This window comes from Ascaphus truei, chromosome 2 (assembly GCF_040206685.1).
Source record: "Ascaphus truei isolate aAscTru1 chromosome 2, aAscTru1.hap1, whole genome shotgun sequence".
NCBI lineage: Eukaryota > Metazoa > Chordata > Amphibia > Anura > Ascaphidae > Ascaphus > Ascaphus truei.
In genome coordinates this window covers 423,677,091-423,691,298 of record NC_134484.1, presented here as the reverse complement: position 1 = coordinate 423,691,298, position 14,208 = coordinate 423,677,091, and positions in this window count along the sequence as shown.

The following is a 14,208-nucleotide window of genomic DNA, read 5'->3' as shown; positions in this document are numbered from 1 at the left end:
TTATGTATGCTAATGCAGTGTTTAATAATGGGCAAATAATCTATTTCCATATCTGGATAATAGTTATTTTGCCCATTACTGTGTGTGTTTGGACGGAGTGGGTTGTGTATTGATGTTTATTAAATATTTTTATTTTTTTGCATCGAAATGGCGGCTGCCCAGCAGAGAGGAACACCATGTGCGATAGAAAGCAACAAGAAAAGATGGCAACCATAAGCAATGATGTTCCGCGCGGTGCGGAGAGTCCAAGATGGCGGCTCGCGCCTGATGGAGAGAGCGCACGTGGAGTGTGTACCACGGAGGTACCACATACAGAAGAGACTTTTGCTAGTCTACTGTGGAGTGGCGCTAAAGCAGTGGCTGCGCCGTTTTTGGCCTGCCTAGGAGCCCGGGGTGCTACCCTGGATGAGAGTGTTGAGGACATTGCTATTATGTGCGGACGGAATGGAGAATCTGATTGCCAAGCGGTGATCACTACACAAACTACCTCAGCTGCTAATGTGAATGGCCGTGTAATCCAAGATGGCGGTTCCCGCTTCCCTGGGAGACCGCGTGGGCCGTGTGCTGAAAATTTTGCAAACCATGAAGTTGCAAGAAGTTGGCCGGGAGAGGCGCGAAATAGAGAACCCCACCCTGCTGGGAAAAGTGGCACGAAAGCTGTGGCTGCACCCTCCTGGACTGTGACAGGCTCAGAGCCAATTCTGGGTCACCAAGTGAATCTGTGGGACCCTCCTCTAATATCTACCAGGGGGAGGGGTCCTTGTATCTGCCAATTGAGAACGGAGCTGACTGAGGGAGGAGCTATAGGTGCGCTTCCAGCCCCTCAGTTGCGAGGAGCTGGTGAACAGGAGAGACTGCTGTGCCGAGTGTCTCCCTTAACCAGTGCGACCAAGAGTGAACTGGACATTGCTGTACACCCCTACCTATTGCCAGGAGGCTTCCTGGTTGTGAAGGTGGGTGGAAAGGAGACGCTGCGGTGCCTGTGCACTCAATGCAGGTTACCTGGCGGAGAAGCCAGCACCACTGCAAGATGCCCCCAGTGTGGAATACATTATCTGTGGGCTGTGGAGTCATTTGTTCCTGGGCACGCCGCGGAGGCGGGAGGAGAGACAGCCAAGCTGACGGCTGGAGCCTCGCCCAAGGTAAAAACAGAGAAAGCTGATCCCGGAGAATGGGGATCCCTACTGATGATTGCTACAAGAAAGGAGGAAATTGAGGCCTGCAACCGCAGCGAGAACCCGGAACCTCGCTGTCGGTCCCCTGCGGAAGTACCACTACCAGCGTCGGAGTCCGCAAGCAAGCCCGACATCGGTGGTGATGCGCCTACCGGCGGGCCACTACAGTGGTGCTGAAAAAGAGCCAGCACTTACCTGTGATGTGGAGCAGGTGAGTCCCGATGTACCGCGATCCCCTGCGCTGATGCGACCGGAGCGGATGAGTCCCACGGCCGTGGCGATTTCCATCGTGAAAGGAGAAGAGGACCTCATCGCAAGCCAGCGGAGCGGTGAGATACCCTCTTCCCTCCCTCAGGCTCCGATGAAGGCTGCGGAGAAGGACGGCCTAGTCCAGGCCCCAGCGGAGCGAACCATCGCGTCCGGCGCCGGATGTCGTACTGGAAGAGGAAGTTCCGGTGGGGGACCCCACCCAAGATGGCGCTGTGTACCGTGAGATTGATGAGGTCACTTCCGGCGGACACAGCGGAGCCGGCTGGAAGCAACCAGCATCATCACGACCGCCGTGCTGCAACAGGCTGTCAGAAGAAGAGCGGAGCAAGCATCGGCAAGCCATGAGGAATCCGGGGAATCGAGAGGATGAGCCTGACCTGCTCAACGCTGGCACCGGCCGAGGTATTGCCAAACTGCGGAAAGTAGTACCGCATCGCCAGCCCACGTCCCTTTTTGCCCTGCCCCCGGCCATAGCTCAAACCCCTGCCCCTATCACCTTGTCATCCAGGTCCCTGTCTAGCCAAGGGTGGTCTGGGGAGTCCAGGGACACATCTGAGGAACGGACTGGGTCAGCTCTGGACTGGGGGGAATGTTTTACTTCCGATGAAGGATCGGGGAGGGAAATGATTGCATTTGGGATGTCTGCAAGAACGAGGTCTATAGATTATAATGCAAATGTGAGGGGTAGGCCTAAACGTATTGGGTCGGGTTCTAGGTCCACAGGGACATCAGAAGTTTCTTCTGGGGGAGAACCGGAGGAAAGTGAGATAACGGTATCAGTGAGAGAGCAGGCTGTAGAGAAGGAAACCAGATGGTGGGCTCCTATGTTTGAGGGGTATGAGGCCTGGTTGGATCGTACGCGGTTCATACTGATACAGGGAGATATAGTTGACCACTGGTGGGATGTGGGTGAGCACTCTGATGAGGAACGCCTGTACGAGTTAAGGAAACGATGGTATGACATTCAAAGGGGCATAGTTACTCCACGGGGTCCTCTATTTTATATGATGTAGTTGCCCCTGAAGAACCATTGTCCTGGGTACTGCCAGGTAAGGCAGACAATAAAAAGTTAATACGAATCAGCAGGGCTGAGAGGGCCATAGTTGCAAGATACAAACGGTCCCATGGTCTGGACTATCCATATGTACCTGAACCTCTCATGCAGGAGATAGAGGATAACAGGGATGCATGGCTGAGGGAGACTATTGAGGACTATATCATGTCTAAATCCGATCATGTAGCACATAAGACAGAGGAAAGGATCTGCTATCTCATGAGGGTATGGAGTGTTGGGCGCAACATATACATGCACAAAATGGAGTATAGGCCAGAGAATGGGCAGCCCAGATCTTATAGTATTACCGTGCAGGATGCTAATGGGAGGGAGGTGAAGAAGCCTGACCCTAGGCATTACTACTAAGTTAAATTCTCCTATGGAGTGGTTCAAATGTACTGCTGTGGCCAAACTGGTCTATGTGATTATGTTCATGATGGGAAGATGCGTTCTGTAATAATGTATCAATATGCTAATGTATATTGTTTATGTGTTGCAGTGCTACCTGAATGAAGGTTCCGCAAAGTTAGGTCCAAGCGGGACCGTTGGATTCCACCAGGGGGAGATTGTAGCCATATGTAAAATTGGTGTACAGATCTCTCTCATGCTGGCAGTAATCCTGGTAAGAAGGCAGGGTTGCCAGTAGTGATCATGGAGGTTTGCCCTCAAACCCCTGTGATGTGTCATATGTAGCAAAGGAAGTGACAGCATGCTTTGTGTCCACTGTTAGTGACACAGAGGTGGGTCTTTCTGGAGCCTATATATTGCACAGCACTCCCAAAAGTTAGAGGTTCAAGTTGTTGCTGCTGTGGTTCAGAGTTTGGAGTTCAAGGTCTGCAGCAGTTCAAGTCTGTCTGTCAGAGAAGCACATGTCAGAGTGACAAGCGATTACACACTGTGTACAGGGATCTGGCACAGTTGGTGGTCTCCCTTAGGGCAGAGGTGGAAGGACAACTTAATTAGAGGATAAGAGGAACCTTCTGCATGGAGGGCCACTACAAGATGTGCGGCTAAGTGTCGGCCGCTGTGATGGGCAGTCTGCCACACGACATGCTAATAAAGATGCCCATGAAAAGACCCTTCTTGCCTGTGAGTGGAGTTACTCAGGGAGAAGGTGCACCTAGGAGTTCCCCGTCAGAAACTCCTCCCTGCTACCGTGGGGATCCTGATGGGGTGAAGGCGCTGTACCAAATGTGAGTAGGACTCAGCACGCTACCTCAGACGCCTATCATGGTGATATCCCCAACCACACCAAGCGGGAGAATCAGGAGTCCTGTTGCCAGCAGTTGCACCACACTACATACATGTAATTGGGATAGTTTCTCACATATGGGGTCAGGATCAGAAGGCCCAGGGAAACACTGTTACATTAATATACATTTGTTTCATAGTGTAGATGTGCAGGGGGTCACGGGAGCTGAACCGCGTTGGTGTTATGTCCGGGGACCCCTGCTTCCCAAGATACAGGCCCCATTATGGAGTGCCGGTATCCCTCTGCATTGAAATGTCCCGCGTCACGTGACCGGGATATTTCCTTGCATAGGAGATACCGGCATCCCATAATGGGGCCTGTATCTCGGGAAGCAGAGGGTCCCCGGACATAAAACCAACGCGGTTCAGCTCCGGAGACCCCCTGCACATCTACACTATGAAGGAAACGTATATTAAAAAACATAATTTGTGGGCGACATTTTCGCTGTGAGAGGCGGAAATGTATCGCCGGGTTAGGCCTTTTCAGAGGCTCCATGCTCTCGCTGGCAGCAAATCGCTACTTTTGGGAATTTTGCTATGACAAGTAATCGAGGCTTTCTGAATACCGTGATAGCAACGCCCAAAAAAACGTCGATTTAAATGCCCTGGCGATAATTTTTAACAACCTTTACTGAATGAGGCCCTAAATGTGTTTGTTGATATGAAGCTGTTTTCTGTTTAAAGCTGCTGGCTAATAAAGCCTATGTTTATTTTCTCCTAAAACCTTTCCAGTGTTTTACCCTGTGCGCACATCTCCTACATGCGTGATAACTTGCATGCGTCGTTTAGTCATTATGGCTGTAAGCAGGTGATGCGCCGTTAACATATTTTACTGTAGAGCCGTTCAGCTGAAACTTTAGCAAAACTGGCGCAGAATGGTTCAATAGGCAGCACAACAAAGACAAATCCTATATAAAGCAGGGGGGGGGGTGCTTCCTTTAAAAAAAGGTGCTGCCCTTTTTCACCAGTATTTCCACCAATTTTGCAGTACAGACGTTCATGAATAATACAGCTGACTCACCGATTCCACTTTATGCCGAACTAAAAGGAAAGCAAACAGAGCGGCAGAGCCGCTTCAGCAATACACACAGAACACATACATTTATCAGACATCAGGAGCTCTGCTGTGGTTATATTATTTATTGAACCTCTACATCCTTATTAAATATACATTTCTAACATATGCTTTTGTTTGTTTTCATATCTATTGCTTACGTATGATTAGTCTGCGGTTTAAGATTGAGAAAATAATTCTAATAATTAATGTGGCAAAACATAACCATTTATACAAAATATATATTATGGTATAGAGACAAATTCTTAGGGCAAACTTCAGAGTTTAATCAAACAGGCGTTAATCAAAGTCTACGCCATCTGAAAAGATTGCATTTAAGATTCTCTGTTAATAACAACCTAATCTTTACCCAGTCATAGAGCCAACATATTGTGGGATGTTAAGAACAATAGAAAAGTATTACTGTACATATTGTGGGATGTTAAGAACAATAGAAAGGTACTACTGTACTGTACATATTGTGGGATGTTAAGAACAATAGAAAGGTATTACTGTACATATTGTGGGATGTTAAGAACAATAGAAAGGTATTACTGTACTGTACATATTGTGGGATGTTAAGAACAATAGAAAGGTACTACTGTACTGTACATATTGTGGGATGTTAAGAACAATAGAAAGGTATTACTGTACATATTGTGGGATGTTAAGAACAATAGAAAGGTATTACTGTACTGTACATATTGTGGGATGTTAAGAACAATAGAAAGGTATTACTGTACTGTACATATTGTGGGATGTTAAGAACAATAGAAAGGTATTACTGTACTGTACATATTGTGGAATGTTAAGAACAATAGAAAGGTATTACTGTACTGTACATATTGTGGGATGTTAAGAACAATAGAAAGGTATTACTGTACTGTACATATTGTGGGATGTTAAGAACAATAGAAAGGTATTACTGTACTGTACATATTGTGGGATGTTAAGAACAATAGAAAGGTACTACTGTACTGTACATATTGTGGGATGTTAAGAACAATAGAAAGGTATTACTGTACTGTACATATTGTGGGATGTTAAGAACAATAGAAAGGTATTACTGTACTGTACATATTGTGGGATGTTAAGAACAATAGAAAGGTATTACTGTACTGTACATATTTGCACTTGGCCTCAGTTGAAGAGATTAGACTAGAACAGGGAGCTGATCCAAGTTTGCCCAATGTTGACAGTGATGTTCTAGGGTGGCTCAACTCCAGTCCTCATGCCCTCCCAATATATCAGGTTTTCAAGATATCCCAGCTTCAGCATAGGGGGCACAATCAGTCCCAGCTTCAGCACAGGTGGCTCAATCAGTCCCAGCTTCAGCACAGGTGGCTCAATCAGCCCCAGCTTCAGCACAGGTGGCTCAATCAGTCCTAGCTTCAGCACAGGTGGCTCAATCAGTCCCAGCTTCAGCACAGGTGGCTCAATCAATCCCAGCTTCAGCACAGGTGGCTCAATCAGTCCCAGCTTCTTCACAGCTGGCTCTATCAGGGACACTGGGCCTCATGCAGAGAGCAGCGCAAAAAGCGAAAGCGGCATTAATTGGCGGATTCTGCCTTCAGAAAGGCAGAAACCGGCAAGTTTAAAAAAAAGCGCCATTTTTTTTTTTTCCCCTTCAAATTCGCCGCGCGCCTGGAGAGTTTAAATTCTCTCCAGTTTTTTTCTCTGCCGTATGCAGAGAGCCGCGATCGCCATCTAGTGGCTGTTCGCGGCAAAAAAATGGCGCGATTTTCAACATTTTCCCTCTCCACCAAGCAGCTGGCGCTCCGCGGCCGGTGGAGAGGGAAAAAAAAAAAAACGCGATTTTTTCCCCAGTAGTTTCAACAGCGCTAATAGCGCTGGTTGAAACTCTCCATATGCAGAAAGGCAGTTTTCTGCCCTTTCTGCATATGGACATAAAAACTCTCCAAAAAAGGTAAAAATTTTCCCCCTCTCCAATTCTGCATAGCGCTGCTCTCTGCATGAGGCCCACAGTCTTTGACCAAGCCTCTGATTGAGCCACCTGTGCTGAAGCTGGGATATCCTGAAAACCTGACCTGTTGGGGAGGGCGAGGGGGGATTGAGGTCACGAGTTGAGCACCCTAGAACATCACTGTCAGCATTTGGCAAACTTGTGTCAGCTCTCAGAAGATAAGGAGTATTTAGAAGTCTAGTTCAGTCTCAGGCACACTGTCAACATTTTTTTTCTATACAAATTCAATTTCCATTATTTTCATTATGATAATTTATTTCAGTTTAAAATCCCAAGTAGTTTGCTATTTTGCACAAATGTAGAGCTCAGACATTTTTGTAGAAACTCTTATAAATCACATTGGCTGCAAACTTCTAAAACTCAGGTTTTAGACCTCACATCTGATCACTTAAAAAAGTAACGTGTCCCTATCAGAGGTCGTGTCTGGTGTATTCCATTCTATCTAATACCAAAAGTTTCACTTGTTGGCTTATATTTGCAAAAGTCAACCCTATGTCACAATAGCTAATGTGGTATATTGGTGCATCACCACAATAAGCTCACCAAAACATAAGTCTCTTTGAAGAAAGTCTCCTTGAGAAAGTCCTGCGGGATGAAACGCGTTGGTGCATAACCCTATACCATTGCAAAGCTGTTTAAATAAAGGATAATATAATTTTTTCTTTGCCTGGAGTTGCCCTTATTTTTGCATCCCGGATGCTGTGGGCTGTGCCCCTTTTTCTCTTCTACTTACTTATGTCACAACAGAACTATTTAAATGGTAGAGAAGCTGAGCACTTTCATTTAATTGTGACTCATATATAAATTGCTAAATTAAAATGCAACTTTAACACAGCAACCACACAAATACAGTGCAACATTACTTTTCAAAAACTACACATACTGTATAAAACATTTTTTTTTTTTAACAAATGTCCAGATACTGGGAGAAAATCCCATATGGATGTCTGGATAGGTCTATATTCCACCTCTAGCCCCTGCCAGTGGAAATGCTCAAGGTGAAACACATGAACGTGTGCAGTCTATCTAGAACTCACTCAAGTTCTCTAGAAGCGCTCGATTTTAAACTTGGCCAACGGAACATCAGAAAACCTCATCCCAAAAAGTACAATCGTTTGTGAAAATAAGTACCAGACCCAGGGCTGCCGACAGGGGGAGAGAGCCAGGACAAGTGTCCCAGGCACGGCAGCTCAGGGGAGACAAGTCGATGTTGGAAGTTTGGCCTGGCCAAAGGTCAAAGGTCAGGCCCAACTTCCGCGTCTGGCCGTGCGGCCTTCGTGTGCTGCGGGCCGCTCGTGTGTCACTTTGGCTGATATAGACTACGCCCCTTATTCTCTAAAGTTTTGTTGCTGTTTTATTTAAGTACTGAAGACGGAGTTAGGAATGTTTTCCTTTGCATTCTGAGGTTTCTAGCAGCCATGATAATACATCATTGCAGACCTGAATCTGAAGGCTTGATACCCGAGGGATGAAAATTGGTTTGTATTGATATTAAGTGCATATAATGTGAAGAAGAGTTTTGTGGCTGGGATACAGCTCTGGGATACAGAATCATTTATTCTATGGCTTCATATAAGTCTATTAAATAGTATCCCAATTCAAAACTTCTCCAGGACCAATACAGCAACTAGACATTTTTGAAGCTTACAAACGTATCAAATGTGACATCAGTTCCTCACATTAACCCCTTAAGAATGCTAGGATGTTAGTTACCACATTTTGTTTTTTAGTAGTATACACATAAAATGCAGAACAACTGTGCAAAAGAGATTCATAAAAATGAAACCCTTTGATATGTATTTTCTCGCAAGTCCATGCATTTATCCCATATAAACATGTATCCTAGTCTGCCATCTAGTGGCCATTCCAGGCTTTATATATAATAAGTACAGTACGTTGGTGCTGTTTCCCTTCTTCCTTGCTCAAATTTCACATCTCATTAGGAGCAAGTTGCACTACGCTCTGTTAAATCTGGGCAAATATGACAGGTTGCCTAAATAGTTAATGGACGTTATTTTCCCTGAGCTTAATGTGTGTACACTAAGTAAATGATATGCAAAAATGACACCCATCATTTTAACTCATTAGCATAGGGTTAACAGTAGGTCAATTTAGCACAAGAGAACCTATATTTCTGGCTCTGGAGGAAGCTGTTGCCCTTAGGTATGACCTAAATCACGTCGTGTTAAATCCCTGCGCATCCCTGAATGGCTTTTAGTGGATACGCCATGTTAGGAGGAACACATCTTTGCATTTTATTAGCACTAACGGCCGAGAAAAAAATACACATAAGTTATTGGAAGTGTAGCACTGGGTGAGTGTTAAGTTATTTGCTTTAGGTCATATGAGTAAAGAACAATGTGCAGAATCAGACCGGCACTTAGGAATGAATATAGTTAAATAAACTCACATCATCCTCTGGCCCAGATGCACGAAGCTCCTTTAACGTATTTAGCGTTAACCAAAATGAATGCTGCATTAATCCCAATGAGACTAAAGAGAATAACGTTATGATAACCTAGAGCAGGGGTCTCCAATCTACGGCCCAGGGGCCACATCAGGCCCCCCACAAGATTTTATCCGGCCCGTAGCAACTTGAAATATATATATTTTTGCTCGTTACATATCATTTCCCAGTGCAAGCACAGCATCCTTTCTTTGTAATTGTCACTTTTGTTCGGAATCATACAGTATCATGCTGATTACCCCAAAAAGATCAAAATAAAAGGTATTCCTTCATTTATTATATATATATATATATATATATATATATATATATATATATATATATATATATATATATATATAAATATATAAATATATAACTATATAAAAATTCTAAAAATATTTTTTTTCCTTTGGCCCGTGACAATGTGTAGAATATACGATGTGTCCCTCGTACTGAAAAGCTTGGAGACCACTGACCTAGAGTTAGCCACTGAAATAACATGTTGATACATTTCTATGGCCGATAGGGTGACGCATATGCAAATAAGATGCTAATGACTCGTTACCCCAACATTGCAGGTCCGCTAAACTCTGTTAAGGTTAGCGCAGGGAAATAACGTTATGATAAATAGGTCACACCTAAACTTGCCATTAATCCCAGCCAGACCATGATTATCCTAACGTTATTTTGTGATGTAAAAAGTGGTACCCTAATATATTATTTTGTTATGTACTATAAACTGTATACTATATACTTTGTTAAAACTATTTCAATTGAAAGTGCTAAGTGTCAGATCAAGAAATATAGTAACAATTATATACCATTTAGAAGCACATTGAGAAGTACATCTGATAAAGTATAATTTAGATTATGTAATAAACTGTATAATGCATTTATTTGTTTAACGTTAATGTGGAATATGTCTCTATGTAACCATGATAAGTTATATTTTGTGTTCTAACTAAATTGTGTGTGCAATAACATTACAACAATTTATTGGAATAATTACAAAGAGACAGAAATACTTAACTGAACATTTAATCGTACGCACAGCTAAAGCACTGTGGCTGAAAAATATAGAGATCAAACAAAATGTAACATAAACAATTGACTAAGAACAAAAACATTTTTTTTTCTCTTCCTCCTTTTTGCCAAACGCCCCCCCAAGCCCCCAGAAAAAAAAAATGAAAACCGAAGTCACCATATCGGCACTGGGCGCAAAAAAAGTGATTGAAGGTATTTATCGACCCATAATATAAGCGAACATTTCGATTCCGAGAAGGGACAGCCTGGCTAGGCCCCCTTGTATGTGGCCTGCCACGCCAAACATTAACCCGTGACACTACAGTAGTTTCCCAGGAGGACATGGAGAAGTAGCAGGTGGAGGAGGAGGAATGGGACTGGCCATTAACAGTGAAACTCCGGAGGTAGCCAATAAGTCGCATGATGCAGCAGGAGTGGACTCGGTGGACGCCGGGCGAATGTTTTCAGCTCCTTGAGGCACAGCTGAGCCCATTGATAGTACCAGTCAGTAGGGATAAACGGTTCATCACATTCGTGTTGTGCTGACGCATCAGTTGGATCATATTGAAAAATGCTGGTTGCAATTCTGCAAAACATTAGTAAAAGCAGTATGAATGCAGGTGGGACGCTGCATGTGCATCAACTGATGCTGGCAGTGCAGGATGGCATGGTTGTAGTGCTCACGTGATGCATCTAGAAGAGCCAAGAGCGTTCTTGAAGGAGCAGGTGATGGACCTGGTGGTGCAGTAGGTGAAGAAGCTGTAGGTGCAGCAGATAATGAACCTGGTGGTGCAGTAGGTAAAGAAGCTAGTGGTGCAGTAGGTGAGGAAGCTGGTGGTGAACCAAGTAAGGGACAGTATGTGAGGAAGCGTGTGGTGCAGTATATAACAGACCTGGTGGTGCAGTAGGTCGAGGAAGCTGGTGGTGCATCCGGTAACGGACCTGGTGGTGCAGTAGGTGAGGAAGCTGGTGGTGCAGCAGGTGATGGACCTGGTGGAGCAGTAAGTGAGGAAGCTGGTGGTGTATTAGGTAATAGATATGGTGGTGCAGTAGGGGAGGAAGCTGGTGGTGCAGCAGGTAATGGACCTGGTGGTGCAGCAGGTGATGGACCTGGTGGTGCAGCAGGTGATGGACCTGGTGGTGCAGTAAGTGAGGAAGCTGGTGGTGCTGTAGAGGAGGAAGCTGGTGGTGCAGCAGGTGATGGACCTGGTGGTGCAGCAGGTGATGGACCTGGTGGTGCAGCAGGTGATAGACCTGGTGGTGCAGTTAGTGAGGAAGCTGGTGGTGCAGTAGGGGAGGAAGCTGGTGGTGCAGCAGGTGATGGACCTGGTGGTGCAGCAGGTGATGGACCTGGTGGTGCAGTAAGTGAGGAAGCTGGTGGTGTATTAGGTAATAGATCTGGTGGTGCAGTAGGGGAGGAAGCTTGTGGTGCATCAGGTAATGGACCTGGTGATGCAGCAGGTGATGGACCTGGTGATGCAGTAAGTGAGGAAGCTGGTGGTGCAGCAGGTAATGGCCCTGGTGGTGCAGCAGGTAATGGCCCTGGTGGTGCAGCAGGTAATGGCCCTGGTGGTGCAGCAGGTAATTGCCCTGGTGGTGCAGCAGGTAATGGCCCTGGTGGTGCAGCAGGTAATGGCCCTGGTGGTGCAGCAGGTAATGGCCCTGGTGGTGCAGCAGGTAATGGCCCTGGTGGTGCAGCAGGTAATGGCCCTGATGGTGCAGCAGGTAATGGCCCTGGTGGTGCAGCAGGTAATGGCCCTGGGGGTGCAGCAGGTAATGGCCCTGGTAATGCAGTAGGTGAGGAAGCTGGAACTGTATATTCCTCTTCTGTAACCTCAGTGAGGGTTAGGATAACGGTTTCCTCCTCTTCAACAGGAGGTTCCTGCAAGTAGGTTTCCAGCTCCAGATATGGCTGTCTGCCTGATAGTCCTTCAGAAAAGGTCAAAAAGAAAAAATACAAAAATGAAATATTATAGTGTTTGGGTTATATAGAACACAATGGCTATCGAGTTTATGTGAAGAAACATTCCTTTCGGAACATGAAAAAAGCTCCTTGACGAAGTTTAATGATATGATTATATCATTATTATGTACCATGCTGTTAGTATAGTTAAACTAGTGTATTTATATGATCTAATAGGGAATAGTTAACATCCCTATGCAGATTAAATAAACAACTGATTACCTTATAGTTATTGTTCAATGAATGTAATATGTTAGGCATGGCCTGTAGTATACTTTAAGACTATAGGATCTTTAAGGTAAGCATGTTACATTTAGCTTATTGTAAGAACTACCCAGCACGTCTGTGTGAGTAACTTGCAAATAATACTGTAATGTGTGATATAGAAGGTTTAATATGTAACGTGTATATGTTACATTGATATACACTGTATGATGACTGTTTTTACTTACCAGGTTTCTTCTGTGGAAGATCCTCGGTGTCCACCAGCGATGGAAGGCCTAGTACCTGGGAAGGTGATATGACTTCCATCATATGTATCTCGTACGTGGATAGAGTCATGTGGGGTGGGGTCTCCATCCTATGTCTGGGCAGCATGGTCAGACAGTTTTTTCTTCAGTTTTCTCTTACTATCTACCCAGTACTTCTTCAGGATTCCAACATGGCAGACAGCATTACCCAAGGCATTTATCCTGCTGAGTCGATTGGCCCAAATGGGGTTCTTTTCTGCATTACTGGTTCTTTGACACAGTCCCCCTAATAATTTGGAGCAGTGATCAACCCTCCCCCTCCCCCCACACACCCGCATTGATCAGGATATCCAACTCCTCATCAGTGAATGTAATGCTCCTGATTCGTCCAGCAGCAGCAGAGGTGGAAGCGGAATGGGACCTTTTTCCATCGTTCAGCTGCCAAGGACATTTAGTGGTCGGACATTTTGCCCCTAAGGTTAGTGATTAGCATTAGGGATTAACTTTAGGGGTTGTATGGTTAGGGGGTTACAGAAATGGGTTAAAGCTACGCTTTTTAGGGGAAGGTTAAGCTTTTAGGGTAAGGGTACGATTAGAGACTTAGGATAAGGGTTTAAGGGTTTTAAGGTAAGGGATAAGGTTTTTAGGGTAAAGTTAGCATTGGAATAAGGGGTTTTAGGGTAAGGGGTTTACAGGTTAGGTTAACCAGTTCAGGTTAGGGTTTTTTAGGGTAAGGTTAGGGGGTTACGGTATACATTTGTGACGGTTCAGGGGATTCCTGCTTCCCAATGTGTCCCCGTCACCCCTGTTCTCCCTGCCTCTGACCTTCCTCCTCCTCCTCCTCATTCATCTCTCCCTTCCTCCTCCCGCACCCGTTCCTCTGCGCCCTGTCCGGACTCGCGTCCGGCTGTCACGCGCGTTCCCCGCAAGGTGCACGCTTATCCCCAAACTCCCGATCTCCCCCGCGGCACTCAGCGCTCGCGGCGCCGCTCTATTCCCTCTCCCGTCATGTTACCTTCTTCAGCAGCCCCTCCTGCCCTCTCGCCGTCCGTGGCGAGTGCCTCCACGGAGCGACGCTCCACGCGCTCCCTGGCACACACTGTGCACGCGCATCCAGCCCTTACAGAAGGCGCGCGCACCCGCTCCACTTGTAGGTCTTCTCTGAGCCCTGGTTCCGCCCCTCATAGTGTGCAAGCTATTTCCCTGTCTGATTTACCTGTCTCCTCCCTCACTCCTTCTGACCTATCTCTGCAACCTCTCACTCTACCCTCTGCTCCTCCTCTCTCTCCCATTGGTGCTCAACCCCTCACTCCTCCTCTCTCTCCCATTTGTGCTCCCTCCTTTATAACCCCTGTCTGTCCACTAGCTCAGGGGTGAGCAAACTTTTTATGCCGAGCCCCCCTTTTTATCCATGAAATTTCTCGGGCCCCCCCTGCCTGATGTAATCAAAATCCCATGAAAAAAAACCCTTTATTAAACGGTATACAATGTAAATACAAATATGTCTAAGGCCGC